The 18,186-nt window shown below is 44.7% G+C and overlaps 1 long non-coding RNA gene across 3 annotated transcripts in view; it reads left to right on the plus strand.

The window, feature by feature from the left end:
• The window catches only part of LOC117603297 (uncharacterized), a 74,909-nt gene that overhangs the window by 18,268 nt on the left and 38,455 nt on the right, over window positions 1-18,186 (plus strand). For all 3 annotated transcript variants that reach the window (XR_004581189.2, XR_004581190.2, XR_004581188.2), the window contains exon 2: window positions 8,806-8,918. This is a non-coding gene — a long non-coding RNA (uncharacterized LOC117603297). The remainder of the gene's footprint in view (window positions 1-8,805; window positions 8,919-18,186) is intronic.

Raw genomic sequence — 18,186 nt, forward strand, 5'->3', positions numbered from 1 at the left:
CTTGCATTATGTTCGTGCATGCAAGGCAGATGCACGTATACCGACAATCCGTGTGCTCTTACGTGTAGTTTCGGATCGAAAAATCAAGATCCAACCTCGACCAGACGATCGAACGAATAAGGGCAGACGTTTCTTTGAGCAAGGGTAACTCACCCCTTGTTTCTCGCTCGTTTTACGATCGACTCGCTCTCGGATACCTCTTCAGATTCATTCGATAAAACGGTTCAAAGGGGAAAACATTGAACTTCTGAGGTTTGCAAATTTCATAGGGCAAGCTTTGTTTGATTCGATCGTTATCCAGCTTTTTTATTGTAATGGGATTAGGCTCGATGAAAGTCGAGTGTGTTGTTTCCGGTCGGGACACGTGGAATTTTTCAATTTATTTCTCTGGTAGATGTTACTTACATTTGATTTTTATTCGAGTTTCGTTAAAAATAGTGTAAAAATATTTATACTGCACATTTCAGTCGCCATTTAATTTGTTGAGTCCGTTACATCCCTGAAAAAGGATAGGTCCCCGTAAAAGTAGGTAGTTTATGGTTTTATTTCGGGTACCTAGCATCAGTAAATGCATAATGCGCTAGCTAAACTGCAGCTTTGTCCCTGGGACTGGTATATTATTGCGTAGCCATGGAGGACCCCCTGAGTTACAAGAGGGACCGAAGCAACAGCCTCGAGGCCCCTTCTCGTTTCTGCATCTGTAAAACTCTGGACTCGGAAGTTCCTACGTAGGGTAGAGACTGGACTTCCACAATAAAACAGGCCGCGGCCTTGAATTTTGTTTTTAACTTATCGCCCCTCTTGGTGCACCAAAGATCATCGTTCACCGTTAACGTTCTCTATACCTGTGCGTAGTTACGATTTATTACAAGCTCTTAAAAATCATTCTGATCTCGCAAATGGAAAAATTCCTCTTCGTTTCTGGAGAAAAAGAAGATCGAAAGGTTCTGCATTAAGTAATCCAAAGGTTTCGTGTTATTCCCATGATCCAGAAATTCCCATAAATATTCCAACTAGCTGTCACGACGGAAGGCGTTCGGTCAGATGTCGCGACCTGCTCATTAACCCTGAGAAAACCGAGGGAGCCTCTAGCGAATACCGCTTGACCACGAACCTCTTGAGCAAGATCAAGAAAGCGAGTCTAAATTTGGAACGCCCACCCTCTGTCGCGGGAATCGATCTTGGGATCCACCTGCAGCTCACCATGGGATCCTTTAGGCAGGAAGGAAACGGTATACCCTGAATCTTGAAATCTTCGCTTCCGCTGGTCGATGCAGGCTTCCTAGTTTCACGAGGGAACCTCCTAATCGACTCTTCTCAAATTAATTTGCTCTCACACGGTTAATGCTTTCGAAACCTATGGTTATCCGATGATAAATATCGTTCTAATATGGTTAATGCGAAGGCGTGAAAGCTTTGAGAATTGGAAGAGTTATAAGAAAAATACAAACTAGTATAAAAATTCATTTTATTACAAAGGAAGCGTGTTAGGGACGCCTCTATGAGGCACCCCAGAGTCAGTCGTAAAAAATGCGTGCGTGGGGTCGTTTTTAGCCGACATCTGGATTGTCGTAGCAGGGAGGCGCCTAGATTGTGGAATACAGGAAAATGTAACTCGTTTTCGTGGGAGTTTGATAAAAAAAATGTCCCATTCGCGTAGCAGACGGTACCATTTATAACCGGGTATTTGTTTCTACCAGTGGGGTAAAATTCCCATGAATTTCCTCATTAAAAAAAGTAGCTCTTCCTCTACCACTTCTTGCTCAAAATTCCATACATATTATAAATAACAAGTACTGCTTTAGATTCTTTGCTCAGCTTGTATTTTCCAGGGTATAAGAACGAATGCAATAAAAATGCAATTTCGGGGTACTGTTTAGGGCCACAGAGAAATTGAAAGCAAACGCTGAACGTGACAGAAAGTTTATACCTTAGGTAGTCTGATCTATTCAAAGGTATATAACTCGAAGATTCGTCGAACAAAGCTTCTAAAAATCCCGATCGTAAATTGGAGGTACCCTATTCAGTTAAATTGGGTCAGTGTGCCATTCCGCTGGGAATCGGGTCGTGTGCTGGACACACGTAAGGAAAACGATTACAATGGCGAATGCATCCAGGTAATGCTCTATATTACTACCTTCGGCATCATTGAAGCCATTGGAACAGATACACGTGCCATTCGCTAGTACATATTAGGGTAAAATATTGAAAACAGAATAGTCTGAGAGATATTTCAAACTTCTTTTTACGTAGATCGATTGTTTCAAACATTCTGTATAAGAAAACACGGTAAAATAAGAGTCTCGTTGCAAAGCTTCCGTCCATCAATCAGCCATCTGTTAAAATCCCCATTAGACGAACAATAACTCATCGATTTTAAGCAAAGCTGCAAACATCCAGTTCCCAACCCGGTAAGCGAAGAAGAAGGCCGATTCAACCCTATCGAGGTCCACCTCTTGCTACGCAGTTGCGTCTACGTACCCCTTTCCAACAAGGTGCACCAAGTAGCCACCCCATTCTTACGCGTCCCCTTCCTTTTCCGGCGAGAATGCTCAGCCTCGGTTGGCTTGGTCGGCTCGCAGAAGTTCGTGTCGGGTCCTCTTTGCCTGCCTCTTCTGGGTCGCGCAAAAGGATCACCTGGCGACGGTTCCCACGTTTCTGCGATTCGCGTTTCGCTTCACCCTTTACGCGGCCGTCGTCGTCGCCGTGGTCGTCGTCGTCGGTGGATATTTCGGGCCCATAGTGCCGCACACGATGGAAAAAAGGATCCGTGGAACGGTGGCGAAAGCGAGAAGGAAAAGAGGCAAGTGGGAAGAAAAGAAAACGAGCCGTGCCTCGTGCATCTATTATGGGGCCCTGACCGCTACGGAGGTGCGCGTGGCTGACACACGAGGGACCCCGCGATAGGGAACCTACGTTTTATTGGCGAGGGAAAAAGAAAACGGTGCCAGCACGGCTTCGGCCCGTGCAGGTACGTATTTGCATAGAAAGGTTGAAATTTCGTCTCCTCTAGCTAACTGTTTCCCTTCGGGTCGTGGGAGGCGAGGGGGTCTTCGTGAGAATCTTTTATACGACACTGCCTGACTGCGCAGCTCGTTACCTGAATCTTCAATTACTCCATTTTATTGTTTTACGATTATTTTGCTGATGGTTAAGGGTACTCCTTTTACATTAGTCGTCGAAGACAGTAGAGAAATCAAAAATAAAATTTAGAATTGAATTCTCTGATTGTTATGGATACAGTAACTCAATATTTTCAACACATCCGGTAGCAACCGGGCTCCACCGGGTCAAATACCGAGACGAACGGTATAAAAATCTGTGTTCACGAGTCCGTTAAAATCATTTGGCGGTCCATCTTTAGGAAACACGATCTGTTTAGTCTTCGGTGCTTCGAAATGGACCCCTCTTTCGTGGGACCAATCGTTTGTTTCAGGAACCGTAATCTCGAGACTGGATTGTTTTTGTATTGTCATCTTAATTACCTTTGCTCCAAGAAATATTTGGATTTGCTCGTAGCAAAGGGTTTACGCTCACGTGGTACTTAAATCACCTCTTCCTGTGGAGGAAAGCATAACCGGAAACGGGGTTAAGTCCTCGCTATTTTTAATAGCTCCTCTTTAACCCTCGTCTGAACAATCCGGTAGTTGGATACCTATTTTTATACCTTCTTAACAAAACGATTACTGAAATTATTAAGAAACACTCGAGAGGAAACAAAGGGAAGAGGACCCATCGCGCAAGCGGGACAAAGGATGGTCGAAAGTGGCAAGGGTCACACTTGGACCCCGTCTGTCGCGATTTCAGCGAGGTAGCAGGGAACGGCAGGTTGCTGCATCGACCTGGCCGATGCAGAAGCACGATGTCAAAGCGGCAGCGAGCAACCTTGCTCGACGGAGGCGCTCTCCTCGCAGCCAGGCGCCTCGAGAGAGTGCGAGCTGGTGAGAACACTCCGCGCCACGCGTTCCCACCATCCTCCTCGGCCATCTTCGTCCACCTCTTCGGACGTATTCGGCTCGTAGTTCGCTCCCGATATCGGCATCGGTCCCAGTCCTCCTGGGCCCGTGTGCCCTTTTGTTACTGAAAATTGGCAGCTCAGCATTGGCCCTGTTTGCCCAACGGAGCACCAACCTCGAGGTGTCGTAATGAAGTTTCGAAAGGAACTACTGCTGACTCTTTGCTTTTAATTTATGCGGAACGGTCCCTTCGGTGGTTGCATGTGTTTGTTTATTAGGTATGCGGCCAGCTCTTTCGGCCAGAAGTGTTCGATTCTCTGGATAGAGAGTTTGCGTTATTAATTATTAAATTTCGGACCCACTTTCGGGTCGTTCGGTTATTTCTAGGAGAACAGGTTTTCTTAGTCATTTTTATGACGGGACAGAGCTGAAATTTATTATTACCCACTTGCATCACGTTTCAAATATGTCCTTGAATTCTAATCCTTCCGGATCCTGCAAAATTCCAGTTCGAACAAGGAAAGTTCGCAGAGAAGGTTCTAGGTAAGAAAGGGTTTTACCTCGTATTTCCTGGTCATTCGGTACGTTTGAAAAGGGAACAGGCAGAATAGCAATTAAAACCAATGACGACCACGATCGAATGGTTGCTCGTACGAGCATCTGCCGTTCTCATTGACGCAACGTGACGATTTAACAATGGTGGGTTCCTTCGAACGACGATCGACGTAGCCCGTTTCTCGAAAAACACGTCACCGTCGCAGCTCTATGCAAATTTTCCCTCGAGGTCCCGTTGGGGTACGCTCTACCTCCCGTGAAATTTGTCACTTCGAACGAGTTACTTCGAGCGAGTAAACCGGCTATTAAGCAGGAAGAAATCGGCTGCTTGTTTCGCAACTAGCTAGCTATTGTCTACTCTTTGGTTTATACGTGAGAAGGCTCGAACAGGGAAAAAAAGGTACGGAAGTTATTGATTTGAGCTAGCTGGCTGTTTTTACTAGTCTATTTGTATGCTCTACTTTGTTCGATGTCGTGCAAGATACTTTGAAAAATTTTATTTGTTAATCCTGCTATACTCCTAATTATTTATTAAAGATCATATAATTAGTAGACTTCGTTCGATAAATTAGAATGTTAATTACGACAGTTTATTATCGCCTTGGATTTTGTCGAAGTGTTTGACGTCATCATAAAAGATATTTTTAAAAGACCTCATTTCACTACGTTGAAATGGTATCTAAGAAAATTTTCCACTCTTCCTCGTGCTGATGGTATTCTTTTTGATATGCATTAGCCTTGGATCTCGAATCACCGATGATACAATGAAGGGACACCTTGATGGCAAGATCGTTGCATCAGCTGGAGCAAATGTGCTCGTGCTCCGTTCGTATCTGGGGTGTTGAACAATGCAATGGTCCAGTACGAATCGTAGGGGGCCTTTCTTAAAGCAGTCTTCGATTTTGATGGCCAAAAATAACGGCACGCGCCAGACGTCTGTCTGCAAACCGATTTATCGATTTGCGGAAAGCAGATGGTGGCTAGGAAATCGATAGCAGGCTAGAAATATTTTAGCAGCTATAAATTTTTGAATTATTTTCGATACACCTAAAAGATACTGCCATCCAGGGAATGAATTATGGAATTTTCAGGTGCTATTAAAATGTCTTCTTTATTTATTTATTTTTCTACCTTATTGTCAATTTAGAAATGAGAATAGACCCAGTATGAATTATTCTTCTATTAATTAATTTTACCACCAACTCTGAAAATCTTGAATTAAAAATCGTTCCACGTGCAAAGGTCGATCCTAGCGGGACCTCGGTATCATTTCAAGATGCACACGAGATACATGCACGACACGGTTAGATCGGTGCTTCTTATTCCGAGCCGAAGGGAAATCCCTTCACGACGTTTGCCGAAGGGTGGCGGCATTCTTGGTGCCTATGTTAAAGGGACCACAAGCCATGAGCAAGGAGGGAAGAAGGACAATGGCTTGCGCAAAATGCTTTTCTTGCCGGTTAAAGAAGGGGAGCTTGGCACGCGACCAACGTCACCTGCCCCGTTCTACGACCCACTGAAGTCCTTGTATCGATTCTCTTGCATGCAGCTGCAATGTCGTGCTTTCTTGCGTCGATCAGCAGACCGAGACACCTCCGTGTCGTTATCTTAGCCACGACATATGGCAGAAACGTTGAGATTCCTTGTTTCATGCTACCGCCGAGTGATTTCGTGTTACCTTCGCGTCGAATCGAAGGCGTTTCCGTGCACCTGCTACCTGCTTCGATTCGAACAAACTGCTTTCTGGGTCACCTATATCAAGTCGAAACGTTTTATTCAAAGGCATGATTATTTTAGGTAGTGGAAACAAAAATGTCGTGCGACGGAATTCATTTTATGACATTCCCATAACGATAGCGTTTGTAATCATGCACATGTCACGTGTATACCGATGGCAACACCTGGAATTTGTTTCTCATGGCGAACGATTCCCCTGCAATAACATACAGGTAATAGAGATCTTTTTAAATTTATCTATCGAGTTTCTTTGGGAACGGTTCATCGTAAAGAGAGCCTTCTAATTACTAGGCAAAGGACAAGACCTCTCGTCTTCAGATGCAAATTCATGTCCCACTTAAGCAAACTACAGGACATGCGAACATATTTTGCATAATCCTAAATTTAACAATAACAAGTCTGCTCTCACAGCTGCTGTATGTTGAACACTGTGGAAGATTAACCTAGTCTTGAAAAGTGCTAGGGCACGCTGAACCAGGTAACACCTCAATAACTAGTGTAAGTGGTTGACCGCAATTTAATTGTTCGAGAAACTAGTACACGAAGAATGACGAAATCCATGACTAATTTTCTAGTTCGTTATCTAATTCAAGAAATGTGCAAAGGGACGAAGAAAATGATGCTTAAATTCCAAAAGCCACCCTTTATTAAATCGTTTAGTACATTTCTGTCACACCCTTGCGTCCTTAAAGCTCTGTTATTACCCAGTCTCTAAAAATCCAGAAAAAGACACGGAAAGGATGAAAGGAAACAGGAACAAGAAACTCGTTCTCTTCTTTCAGCCATTCTTCCCGTCGTCCGCAAATCCCTAAATATTTCGATACCACACGTTTCCTCCGTGCACACACTCGTCAAGAAACACACGTGCTCCTTTGCATCTGTCTAAAGTTGCATCTGCAAATTTCTGGATCCCACGACCCCCAGGACCATCCAGGACGACTTACCTAAGGAAACAAAAAAAAAAAGAAAGGAAGAAATCATTACCCCGTGCGACTTCCCCTTCTTTACGTCACGGGGGTTCCGAGGCACATGCTCGTGACGTCACGAGATCCACACGTCATGGGACGTGACGTCGATCCTCACGGGGGCCGAAATCTTCAACGAGGCATCTACAGGGTGCTCGAGAGCCGTGGGGAGAGACCGTGGTACCGAGGAGGAAAAGAAGATGGAGGAGACCAATGGGGAGGAGGGTAGAGAAACGTGCAAAGGAGAATGAAGTGGAATTACGCGGGACGCATGCGAGAGGGGTGCACACGTGGGAAAACGGCACGCGTCCCTCTTGGCCCGGTGTCACTTACACCTGGGATTTTTTCGGTATTTATCAGCACGACGTTCGACTTGCTGGAATTCCTTCGTGTGACTTCGCGTGGCGGCCTCGATTCCCCGGGAATCGATCAAAGGAACGATTATTACGGTCCGCGAGGGACCCGTTTTCAATTCGGCTCTCTTCTCTGGCCTGAAAGAAATTCGATCTGATGAAACTTTTGGCGAGTTAATGGGGAAAGATGATGACAGGGTGAGTTTGAATTTCGTGTAGGATCAAGGTAGATGGGCAGAATTTTTCAATGTTAATATTTAGAACCTTTTCAAAGAAAAATTGAAGCCCATAGTCCATAATAGAAAAATAATTTCAATGGTTTAATAAAGTCATGAAATTGCGGATGAGTTTGATGAGCACAGGTGTAACCAGCAGATTGTTAATTTATGTTCAACGAGAAATAATTACGCATTTACATATGATGTCGTATGTTGGACCACCGTGAGAATGCGTGATGAGTTATCAGCACAATTCCCATGGATGCCTCAACACCTGGCAGAATGCGACCGCAGTAGAAAAAGTTTTGTCCGTGAAAAAGGCAAGATCCGGTCGCGATGCATGCTCGAACGTCTGTTCTTATAGACAATAATTGTCTGTTAATAACGTCCGGTGGGTTAATGACGCACATGGCAAATAGTTTAACTCTTTGCGACAGATGTTATTAGAAGAGTCACGTTATTGTTTAGTAGTGTAGCGATACGTATAATAAGTGTAGATTTTGAATAACATTTTCAATTATTTTCTACAGCAATTAAAGTTCTTTTTAAGGCATATAAAAATAAAAAATTTCATGTAATTGCGCGTTTTGAAAGCAGTACTACTATTGCCATCTAATAAAGAACTGCATCTTATGAGATCTCTTGTCTCACGTTCTGAAATACCGACATTATTTGAAAACTTCACTTTTGCCACTCTTTTTGTCGCGCCTTTTACGATTCAGGACGGTGATTTTAGAAACTGTTCGAGACAACATGATCGAGAACGGTTAAGTAGGTATCTGCTATACTGCTTGATAGTAAGTTAGTGATTCCTTCTATCTAGTGTAGGTATAGATCATCTGTTAAACTGCTAAAAGTGCAATGGTTTCTGTGAGCTTGAAGCGCATTCCATTAGATGGCGAGCTAAGTTCATTCCAGGGATTCTTATTCAATTTATATATTTATAATTTTTAAATTTAGATTTATATTTTTTTGTAAATTTCAGTTTTATATAAAGGGTTCAAAATTGTTATACTTGCAGATGCGTCTCTTTACAAACCACCGAAACCAGAAACGTGTGAAAACAGAAGCTCTCAATACCGGAAGGGATCCTTTTTTGTAACTTGCCAAAACTACGTCTGAAACATCCTGCAGGTAAGAATTAAAAGGGACAATTTCCGGGATGCGTTTCAAGATGAAGTCCTGTTATGCAATACAGTTAGGTTTTTACGAAATCTTCCACCTGCTATGATCTCGTAAGTAATTGAAATCAACGCCATTATGTAGTGACATGTGTGAGCGCAGGAAGTGAACGCTTTTTCCTGAAATTTCTTTCGCTACGCTTACTTCTTTCATCTTAATTAACCCCCATATGACGGAGTTCAACTGTAATTGTAGGTTCTTTTGTATTCGCATTTTTATTTCTTAAGTTACCAAAAAATAGCTTGAACAAAAGGGGATGAACATCGTCGTAATGTTCTCCGCGTAAATTAAAATTTATTTTTTCCACGAATCATCACGCGAACCGTTCGCACGCTCTTCTCGGAAGCTCAAAGTAACCAGCACGTGTGTGGTCGAAAATTAAACACATAATAACCTGCATCCTCGTGGATAACCGTCGCGTTTAGCCACACTCTTGGCCCCCATTTTTATAGCGTGCTATGAACGCCCGCTCGCCGCGCTTCTCGTTAGCTCAATTTTACGATCTAGCCCCAGCAACCGTTATTTTTCGTAATTCCGAAGCAATTACACCACTATGCCTTCGATCCTCTAAAACATCGCCGACCAGGGTAATTACATTGGGTGCAGGGTTTTATGGACTGCGACTATACAGTGTACCCCTTTCCGCCCTTTACCGTGCGATGGAATCGGTAAAATTGATTGTAATAACCGAGGAAAATTACAAATGCCTTGGTATTATTTGCAAAAAAGATTCCAAAAAGAACACCCTACCATCAAGAGCGTCTGATGGCAAATAGATTCTTTTGTGTTCTGAATGGATTCTTCTCTTTACATCGACAGTAAATGTAAGATTTAATCATTTGAAGTTTAAAAATAAGGATTAATTTATGATTATGAAGAATTTTCTTGGTAAAGGGGTGGATATTGACCCCACGAATGATTAATCGAGTACTCATTCACCTGTTCTTGAATATAAAGAAGCTTCTTAGGCCTGAGTTACCAGCATTCATTAGTCAAATGAACCTGTACGAAAGAAATTAATAGCATGGATTGGACCTCTTCAAAAAAGAGGGGTTGTTAACCCTTTGATTGCTGAATCAAGTCAATAACATTTATCATTGTTCTTTTATTTCATTTCATTTATTTTTTCATTTTTTTACTCAAATTAAATTCTACCGAATACAATAATATGTACAATAATGTACACGCGAGTGCAATTAATGCAACTCATAGTGGTAGCGTGTTCAACAAGTTGGCGTTAATTGCAGAACGCGATGATGTACCTCCACGGCGGAGGGGGTAAAAATTTGTCCCACGTCCCACGGTTCTGGCATCGCTGCCTCCACCCTCTCCGTTCGAAAGGATCGCACGGGACGAACGCGTGGGACTCGCTTCGATGGAGCGGAACACGTGGTAGGCATCGGTTCACGATCGAATCCGAAAGAAACCGAGCTCGGACGAAGAGGGAAACGCACGATCCACGTGTGGAGAGCGTGCCGCGCGTGAGTACCGGTATTTATTGGTGGGGATACCGTGCCGTGGATCCAAATGGTGGGGGGATCTATTGCGATCCACCAGAGTGGGACTCGGCGCATTCTGCTGGCGCTATCTGGTAGGATTTAGGTGAAATTATACTTTCATTCGAAAGGAATTAAGCATTTAATTTTAAACATTTAAAAATTTCTCTGCGTCCATAAAGTCACCCTAACTTTTTAATGCGACCACCAATGGGTCTCGTGCATCTATCGGTATAAATGATGAAAAAGGGTTAGCCTCGGTCGGCTGTAACTGATTCACAGAGAAGGCATGCGGCGCGCAAAATGACCCAACTTGCTTTTTCCCGCGGTAAAAGTTAATTCGGCCTTTTTGCCGGGTCCACGACGCGGCTCGCCGTGTGTCCGGTATTTTGATGAGCAGCAACAGCGACCGGTCAGGGAATTGCAATTTGAATTAGCCGCGAAAGCCGAGCTAATGATTCGTAAAGAGCAAAACAGCGGCGTGCACGAGCCGGCGATATTGGTGGTTCCGCAAGAAAACTCCTCGCCGCTATCCAAAGACCGTGAAAAGAGTAGAAACCCGGCTACAAAATCGGTTCGGGGTTTCTTATTACCGGTATCGCATCCCGGCGGTTCGGTCGAAACGCGATAAACGTTGTCGCGTTAATGTTCAAACCCGTACCAGCTACCGAGAAACAACTAATGAGATTGGTAACGGTCGCGATAATTGTGCCAATTACCGCGGTTAATGTTATCGTTACGCCTGCCGTCGCTGAACATTTGCTTGTTAATGCGAAAATGCATTGCAAAATGATACGTTTCGATTTCAACGCTCGTTCTTTCGCGTTCGTACCCGTCGTATCGTTCGATTACCGCTTCGCGATTAACTAATTGGGTTAGCTAGATAAGTGTTTTTAATTGGGATACCAGCAGGAGGCTAATTCCACTTATTACGCGATAGGTAATCGTCGACGTTTTATAAGGACATTTCAACTTCTAAAAATCGAATATATTTTTCGGAGAACAAGTTGATATATCATTTCGCAATTTTATTGAATTCAAAGGAACCCATGGGAGTCTTCGAAAATTCCTCCGCGTACCGCTGCGCCTAATCAGGCTTCATAATTCCTCCCCTGTCGATGCGTCATTCGATTCCCATTCACGGAAGCCCGGCATCCTCTAAAATACGAGCTCGAATTCAGCAGCAGCCGGGAATAATAAACTGCTCGTTGTCGATGCATTACGAGATCGTCGATCGTTTATGAATATCTACAAGGACGAACGACAGCCACGGCATATACACGAGAGCGACTGGTCGGCGTTTCCCGGACTTACAGAAACGGTCGGGAAGAGGAGAAAAAAGCTGAGGGAACGGTGAAGATCTAATCGCGGACACACCGGTGACGTGAGTTACGTGGGTAACCGTTGTCGGCGAGAGACAAAAGTAAACGCTGATGCTCGGCTTCAGCAGCCTGATGCGGCACAAACCGTGCCCACCGTATCGCCAGCTTCATCATATTTATACACCTTGCTCATCGAGCATACTCGTTTCTTTCCTTCGCGCCTTTTCTTCGATACGCGTGGTACTTCGATCAGTGTCTCGTCATATAAGCGTGATCGATGTGCCGTGCACGTAACGCGCCGCGATGGAACACTTTCCGCCCCGCGGGAATTTCATCGCGGACCGATCGATGGCTATCGGTGAATTTCAATCGATTCGCGTTTCGTTCTCCCGGGAAACGCTGCCGGTTGAATGGAAAAACAGGGGCTCGTTCGACATTTGGAAGTATAATGGGCACGGGATGAGGCTCGATCGGCATGCGACGAATATTTAGGAGATTGTAGGCTGGAAACGTTAAACCTTCGTTGATTAAAAATATTATACAGCAGCGGGTTTGTTACCGTAGTCAATGAAGCGGTAAAAATTAGAATAATGATCTTCTTTGATAAAAATTTCATGAAATATAGACACTGATGTTTTAGAAACTAGACGAACTTCTCTGAATTGCACACCTGCTCGGGGCCATTTTTCTCCGACGAATCCAATATTTTTACACTTGTAGCAAAGGGTTAATTACGATCTACGAGGGTCAAAGGGAGTTCAAAGAATGATAGAGAATAATGGGCTGGCTGGCTTTTTACTTTTGCCGATTTTAACGGGGAAGATGGATGAGCCAATTACGGAATCGACGAAATTTCACACCGTCCACAAAAATTCATTAGGGAGGTCCGTGAGCATAAATAAATTCGTACACCCTTCCACGCCCATTCGAACAAAGGCAGGTGTCGGCTCGTTTCGGACAGCGATGTGTTTCAGGATAGATTTAGAATTTCGAGAATCCTTGAGGAGAAAGTCTTTCGCTGCTTCGCGGTAGTCCGAGGGATTCTTCGAAACACTAGTTTACAAGCCTGTTGACATTAATTCCGTGGTGAGAATAGAGGTAAAATGGGAAACTCGAACGGTGAAACATGGTTTTACTACAGGATAGATATATAAAGAATTTATTTTCTATTGGAAAAAATTGTTTCTAATGGAAAAATAATCGAAAAGGTATGTTCCTCTCGATCGAATCGCTATTCTTTTTTTCCTTCAAACAAGATGAAAAGAGGGAACGAGAGAGTGAACGGTACTTTTTTTTTTATTTCGTATCCAGACTTCATGAACGGTACACTCGTAAATTCATCTTTTAAACCCTCAGGAACGTCTTCTCGCTGAGTCGGAGACTTCTTAGAGGCCGTCGGGACTCATTTATTATTCAGATTTATAGCCAGACTCGAGCTGACTCCCACAGATCGGCAGGTCTTTGCAACTCCTCTCGAGTGGCCGCGAGAGCCCTTCAAGTGGGCAACGGAGAGAAGCCTGGAAATTCGACGTTTTGCATACGACACGATCTTCGGTTCGATTCGAATGAAAGCGGCGCATAACAAGCGGACTCGGCTTGCTAGCATTGTGCCGGTCCTCTTGCACGGGTACACGCGTCTCTGATCTTTCGTAACAAACGAGCCCAGATATCTCCGGCCAAGAACAAGCTACGTTTCCAGACTTTCGATAATCCTTTAACTAAAACCTCGAAGATATTCCAGCGTTATCGAGTCGAAAGTTTAGTCGGAAAGCACCCTGTGGGAACTCGTTAAATCACGCCGTGTAACCCTCCTCTAGCCTCTTCGAAACGCTTGATAGCCGAGGCTGAATTCGAGCTGCCCGCTGGTTGCGGCAATAAAAATAATTAAACAATCGCGAGGAACAGCACGGTGACAAGCTGGCTGGAATTCCTGCCGCGGTGTTCACGTAAACGCGGACTTGGTTTGGGGCAGCGAAACGGAGGGAAGAAGAGGATGAGGGAAAGAACGACAGGATGGAGTAAAGGAGAAGAAGCAAGCGGCGAATGGATGGACAGACGGACACGAGGCAGACAGTATCGGATTGATCTCACCGAGTGAACCCAATTACCCACCGAACGGCCAGATTTATTGTTCGGACGAGGAGCTGACTGAGGGATCCTGATGCCCCTGATGGTGGCAGCCACTCTTTACGATGCTCCTGCTGCTGCTGGGTCCTCCAACAACGGATCCAGCCGCGTGCTGGAAGGGTGTCGTGTCGCTTTGCTCACCCAATTATCAGCGGGCCTGACAACGAGCTTAGCCCTCTTCCCTCCCAGAGAAGCGTTTCTTCGCTATGAATCAAGCTACCGCTACGATCCGATCGGATCTACCTTTTGCAAAGCTCCGAGCAACGGTGAACGGATCATAAACAATATATAATTGACATGATTTATCGGCTGGCATTGCTATCTTCGCGGTCACGCGAGTGATCGATACAGATAGGTTTATCTCGTCAGCGATTTTCTACCCTGTACTCGAAGATCGCGAGTGGACAGTGTTCTTCATCGAAAATTGGGTCAATTTTAAACCCCGAGCTTGACACGTGCCGAATTCGAACGATACTCTCCCACCCAAGTGACCGTGGTGTTTCCGCGTCGTCAAAAGTGGCGTTTGGCTAGTCGTGACGGGCAAAAAGTTATGCAGATCGACGACAAAGGGTTGCCCGTTCTCGAAACGGCTGCAGCTGGCTGTCAGAGAGGGCGGGCATACTTTAGCCAGTTGAGACGAAAGTGGAAGGATTCAAGGGTCTTTGCGAGTCGCCGCCGCGCTCCTGTCTCCGAAGCACCGCCGCGATGCTAACTGACGCCTTAGAGGCCACTGATTGAAGTATTTATTGCCGGTAGCCCGGCTGCCTCGCCTTTATGCCCGTGTAATGATCCACTTTTGCATTCGGCCCTTATCTACGCAGCCTCCTGTGTGGCAATCCTTCGACTCCGTTCCTCTCGCCATTTCCTACTGCGGTTAGGATTTTTAACCCTTTGTACCACCTTGTATTAATATCAAGGTGTAATTAAGCTTTCTTTCCAAACACCGTCGATATGGATATTATTGAAATCGATGGAGAAAAGAAAGCCGACGGTAAATTAAACGCTCTTACGCGAACCAGCACGGCGTTTCGCGTAGACCAGTCGAGGCAAGAAGCTGAAACTGAAACGTCGAAAGAGGCTGGCAGTCCTATAATTATATTATTACCCGCTGCGTAGCTCATGACTCCGGAGCCAATTTGTCTTCGACCGCAACGAGTTCGTGCAATTTGTGATTTATCACTGTCCCTAGCCTTTTCTTTTTCTACGTCCGCGCCGCCCTGCGGACCGTATAATTTCTACCACGTCGCGGATTCCGCTCGCTTCGATACGCGGCGGTAATCTCCGCGAGGAACTTGCCAAAATGAGTTACGCAGACAAATGATCCCTCCCGAGAGAGGGCGATATCAGTGAGATTTAAACTTTTTGGCAACGAATATTACGGAGGAGTTTGAAATATCATATCTAACCCGAGCTAAACGTTGAGGAACGATCGAAACGATTCTGAAACGGAATCACACGTTGCCTGTTCGATGATAAATCGCGGCGTCGTGCGATAATTAAAATCGGTCGATTATAAGTGCATTTGGCCCCGGTAATGACGGGGTTGCGCCGAATTCTCTCAAATAACTATGTCTCAATTAGCCTCCCCCCTTCGGGCCGTTTAATTGGCCGCGTAGTTTTAACGGAATGCAAAGGGAACCTCCGGTGGCTTTCAGGGAAGAGAAAAGAGCAATTATCCTGGAATCAGATGGGGCAATTTCAGTGTGCGAATTACGCGCGAAAGAAACGCCGTTCGAGAAGAATGCAACAGTTCTGACTTGTCGAGAGCCCTTCGCTAAAGGAACGGAAGAAAATGTTACAAAGTTCGGCAGAAAGCAGTGTCGGACTTTGAATTCTTCCAGTTGAATCGACTCGATTAACGTTCCCTGAAGAGATCGCGGTTCCATGAATACAGATGGCGGACGAAAGCTTCGTTGCAACAGCTGCTGTCCCTTGGGCTGGCATTAAATCAATTACGCGTCCCTGAGCTTTCACGTTTTACGCTCTCTGCGTTATCCATCCTCCAAAAACATCTTACACGAGACTATTTTCATAATCTCGTTGCTTAATTAGTTATCTTAGAAGAATTATTTTTAAAGACACACGGTTCGTCCCTTTTCGAATTATAATTCCACGGTGTAATAATCCCGAATATCCCCGAAACAGGGGCGCAACCGCGAAACAATCAGCCCCCGACATCGTCTTTTCTCGTTCTCGGCAAATTGAAATTTTTTTTCCTCCCCTCTTTCTGGCGTCGAAAACTGCCGGGTAATTACCGGCGAATTTTAGAGCCATTATGCAGCCCCGCCGTTCAAGACTTCACACCGTTCGCGCACGCTTTGATCCGCACCGAAGGAACAAGGCTGAAAAATAATTACAAAGAGTCCTCCTCGCCGGGCGGGCCGGAAAGCGGCGGTAAATCGGTCTTCCTTCGCCTCCGCCGTCGCGACGGCTGGCGTTTCACTTGAATCTCCTAATGAATTTAAAATGACCGTACCAAGGCTTTTTCGTCCATCGGATCCGTTGACAAAAAGCCGGGTCCCGATTTTTGACGGATGACATCGCGCGTACAGCCGCATAAAAATGCAAATCTCATTCGGGATTCGTTCGCGCGCGAGCCTCCTGTCTACACGCTGCCATGCTTTTTCGTACGCTGCCTCTTTCGGCCCCGTCTTTTTTTCCGCTCACACGCGCGCCATTATGGTGCTTTTCACTGGCCCCGGCAATCTCGGCTAAATTCACTTTTAATGACCGGGGCCAGACGCGGCGTCACGTGAAAATTTAATTTAGACGGACGAAATTGGTAATTCGTCTCGGACGGACGGATAGGGCAGACGTTAATCCCGACGAAACACCGGGGACTTAGGTGATCCACGCGCGAAATTAATCCTTCGCGTATGATTACAGGCCTCTGACGTTTCGGTGGCGTCAAGATGAATCGTACGATTTGCAAATCTGTAATATAAAACAGCACTGTTGCTGTTTTCAGATCTTTCGCGGCGTTCGTGGTTGCAATCTTGCGTTCATTTTTTAATTTCACGAGAACAGGAGGATTAAACGGCTGGTGGATGTAATTGATCCTTTAGGCGAGATTACAGACTTCTGGTGTTTCAAGAAAGTCGAGGAGAATTATTGAATCCGTGATTTTTATCCAAATTAACCTTACGATGTGTTACCATTCACATTCGACGCTCCATTACATCCCTGATTCAACCCTTTTCATCCGGACCTCATTAGCTGTCCCCTTGATTCACAGTTGATCAATCTTCACCCTTTTAGGAGGAAATTTGCTGAGGATCCAGATTTCGGACGACCAATCTAAGTGTCTAACAGCACAAAGAACGACCGGTTACATTCATCCTCGGCTTAATTAGTTCGCGTAATAAGGGTAAGAAACGTGTACGGTCGGTCGCTTAATTAGGTAATGATCGTAGCATTGAAATTGAATTCGATTTTCAATCAATCTCCGATCAGCCTAATTATCGCAATCGACCGGCAGATGTAAAGTTATCTTTGGCATCTAAGAATCTTACGATTTACGTATCCCCCGAGTTAATTTAATCTGCTGGGAACCGAGCCAGAGAGATCCTACACTGGCAATCGAATTGTCATGGTCGATTTATATCTTACAGATCGGTATCTACGATATTTACTTTCATCTGTCTCAATCGAAACGGTCCGCTTAATTGTATTAAAATTGCATTAAGCGGTTAGCCTTTAGGGTGCACGTTAATTAAAGGACCTGTTTCTGGGAACTCTGAGGGCTCCCTTCGCGAATTCACGTTCGAAAAAAAGCTTCGTATTTCAAGAAATTCAATGATTTCTCGAATTAACAATGGAAAGAAATATGAGCTAAGGTGATTTCAATGCTCGGGTATTCACATTTATTAATATCGAATAAAAATTTAAGAAATCCAAGAATTATATCTTTCGCAATGAAAGAAACAGTTGTATCTGTCGCTACCTACCAGTAAAAACTTTTGCAAGGTAAATTGCTTTCGAGTTCCTTCTCGATGAAGTATCATCTGGCCAAAGGTCTCGTAGTACCTTACAACCACCCTTCTCGTATCTTGTTGCATCTAGCGATGGGCATTCGATGCGATTTCCCTTGAATTTTCAATCAAACTTATCGGCATCCTAAGGATTCGTTGGAGAGGCTATAAAATATCGAAAACTCTCCAACGAAGGAGGTTTTCTAAGACGAAAACGCTGGATATTCCAATATTATACGATGTCCACTCCTGGTGTCTGGAATCGAAAAATATTCAACCCTCGCGAAATATACTAGGGATACTC

Source organism: Osmia lignaria, chromosome 4 (assembly GCF_051020975.1).
Source record: "Osmia lignaria lignaria isolate PbOS001 chromosome 4, iyOsmLign1, whole genome shotgun sequence".
Lineage (NCBI taxonomy): Eukaryota > Metazoa > Arthropoda > Insecta > Hymenoptera > Megachilidae > Osmia > Osmia lignaria.